Consider the following 3,043-nt stretch of genomic DNA (forward strand, 5'->3'; position numbering starts at 1 on the left):
AACGCGCAGCAGATCATTTCTCTCTGCTCGTCTTTTAGTGAACACAGTCGACTCGGATTTACGTGGCTGTCCCTCTCTACCCCCACCCCCACCACCATCTCTGTCCTAAGCCACCGCCTCCACACACAATCCCCTGCCCCCCCCCCATCGATTCTCTGCGTCTGGCTCTTCTCTTGCTTCATCCCTTTCTCACTAACGCTCATTATTCTCGCCCACCTCTTTCAATGCCCACCCGGCCACCCTTCGCTCGACTCATCACCCAACTACCCACCCGACTAACCGCCTCATTGCCCACCCGACTAATCACCCGACTTCCCATTTGACGACCCACGCGACGAAGTCACTGACCACCCACATCCCACTACCCGCCTGACGACCTGTCAGACTACCCAAGCAGCTACCTGCCAGACTCACCCAACCACTCGCCCCACTACCCGCCTGCATGCACACACACACTGACACACTGACACGTAGTCACACTGACACACTGACACGTAGTCACACTCACACACTGACACGTAGTCACACTGACACACTGACACACTGACACGTAGTCACACTGATACACTGACACGTAGTCACACTGACACACTGACACGTAGTCACACTCACACACTGACACACTGACACGTAGTCACACTGACACACTGACACACTGACACGTAGTCACACTCACACACTGACACACTACAACGTAGTCACACTGACACACTGACACGTAGTCACACTGACACACTGACACACTGACACAATGACACGTAGTCACATTGACACACTGACACAATGACACGTAGTCACACTGACACACTACAACGTAGTCACACTGACACACTGACACGTAGTCACACTCACACACTGACACGTAGTCACACTGACACACTGACACGTAGTCACACTGACACGTAGTCACACTGACACACTGACACGTAGTCACACTGACACACTGACACGTAGTCACACTGACACGTAGTCACACTGACACACTACAACGTAGTCACACTGACACACACACAGATACACACTGACAAAGATCCCCTGTATAGCCTTAACAGACTGTTTGGGGCAAGTGCTGTTAGCGAGTAGCACCTATGAAGGCCGACACGACGCACAAAGGTGAACAGAGATACACATATACAAACGCACATATAGACAAATACACGTGATAAATACAAATACACAGACACACATATCCACAAACACACTCAGACATGTATAGTACACAAACAAAGACATACATACAAACAGACCCAGACATACGCACCAACATAGATCTACACACACACAAATGGAAATAATCCCCAATGTAGCCTTCACCGACTGTTGTGGCAAGCGCTGTTTGTGAGCACCTATTCAGGCCGGACACAGCACACGGACGCGCCGGTGGCCAGCACCATGCCCGGCCGCCTTTGTTTCCCCAATGCTGAGGTTAACACACCATACCAGAGACTCAATTAGGGCCGAGTCGACCTAGGGGGAAGCCCAGGAGCGGTTCAAAGATTCTCCACCAATGTTGGCCGAGAACTGGCATCGAACTTAGGTCCCTTCGCCGGGTTCGTAGCGCAGCGCGCGAACCACATGCGCCACCGCTCCCCACGCGCGCGCACGGGACACGCGCACGCGCACTCGTTACGCACCGCGCGCGCACAAAACAGTCAGCTGGTGTGTCACTGGAAGCAGCTGAGTACGCAAAAAGCCACCGGGCAAAGAGTGAAACTAAAATAGACGCGCTCACTCCACTCTCACTCCGCTCTCTCCCCTCTCGCCCCTCTCTCTCCCCTCTCACTCCTCTCTTTTTTTCATTTTTTTTACGATCAGAGGAAACAAGAAGATGCTCGGTGTAGTCGGCACTTTGCTTCGTTCATCATTTAGTTTTTTTGTGTTTTTTTCAATGCTTTGCTTTATATGCCCCCCCCCCCTGTTTAAATGAAATATTTCACGCTCTGCTCTCTTCTTATCCCCTTCCATCTCTCTCTACCCCCTCTCTTTACCCCCCCCCCCTCTCTCTCTCTACCCCCTCTCTCCCTACTCTATGTCTATGTTTCCCCTGTTTTCTATGTAAATGTTGTTATTTATTTATCCTCTCTCTCCCCTCTTTCTCCACTCTCTCCTCTCTCGCTCCTCTCTCTCGGGCGTTTTTGTGTCGTGCGTGGCACGTGCAGCGCCACGTGCCGCAGCGCGCGGTGTTTTTGTGTGTTTGGTTATTTGTCGCTGGCGACTTTGTTTCGTATCGAAATCGGCTACAGTGCTGTTGCTGCTGGCAGCAATAAAAGTGGTTTAAAAGTAAAAAAAAGGTATCCGACTCTCTCCCCTCTCACTCCGCTCTCTCTCCTCTCACTCCGCTCTCTCTCCTCTCACTCCGCTCTCTCTTCTCTCACTCCGCTCTCTCTCCTCTCACTCCGCTCTCTCTCCTCTCACTCCGCTCTCTCCCCTCTCACTCCGCTCTCTCCCCTCTCACTCCGCTCTCTCTCCTCTCACTCCGCTCTCTCCCCTCTCACTCCGCTCTTTCTCCTCTCACTCCGCGCTCTCTCCTCTCACTCCGCTCTCTCTCCTCTCACTCCGCTCTCTCTCACGAATCTGCGTGTCATCCTTGCGCAGGGGCCATGCTAATCTTCTCCGTATCGTTCCAATTTTAGTTTATGTACTGCCGGAGCAAGTACGCTCTCTCCCCTCTCACTCCACTCTCTCCCCTTTCTTTTTTGTCTCTCCCCTCCCACTTCACTCCCTCACCTCGGGCCACGATTTTACTTATTTATCCCTCTTTAGGATGGGGGGCCTGGCCCAGTGAACGTGCCTACTACGCTCAGTAGCGCAACTAGCGCGGGGCCAGGGGGTGCCTCGCCCCCCACCCTTCCCCCCGGCTGCCCGCTGGCGCCGGAACAACAGCGCGTGCCGAGGGGTCCCCCCCTCTCTACCTGGGTCACTGCCACCCCCCCCCCCCCCCGAGAGCCACGTCGGCAACGTCCACCTCTTTAGTCCTCCGCGCACGAGTAAACCGCCGTCCCCGTGTTTATTTACGAGAGGGTTTAGGAGGAGGAATGCGCGT

The 3,043-nt window shown here is 53.8% G+C and overlaps 1 non-coding gene across 1 annotated transcript; it reads right to left on the reverse strand.

The window, feature by feature from the left end:
• Positions 1–2,550: 2,550 nt before the first annotated feature.
• Positions 2,551–2,657, reverse strand: LOC116950586 (U6 spliceosomal RNA). The gene has a single exon (XR_004404046.1). It is a non-coding gene; the product is annotated as a U6 spliceosomal RNA (small nuclear RNA).
• Between the last annotated feature and the right edge of the window lie 386 nt (positions 2,658–3,043).

Source organism: Petromyzon marinus, chromosome 39, assembly GCF_048934315.1.
Source record: "Petromyzon marinus isolate PM22_M1 ecotype Great Lakes invasive population chromosome 39, UKy_Petmar_22M1.pri1.0, whole genome shotgun sequence".
In the NCBI taxonomy this organism is placed as follows: domain Eukaryota; kingdom Metazoa; phylum Chordata; class Hyperoartia; order Petromyzontiformes; family Petromyzontidae; genus Petromyzon; species Petromyzon marinus.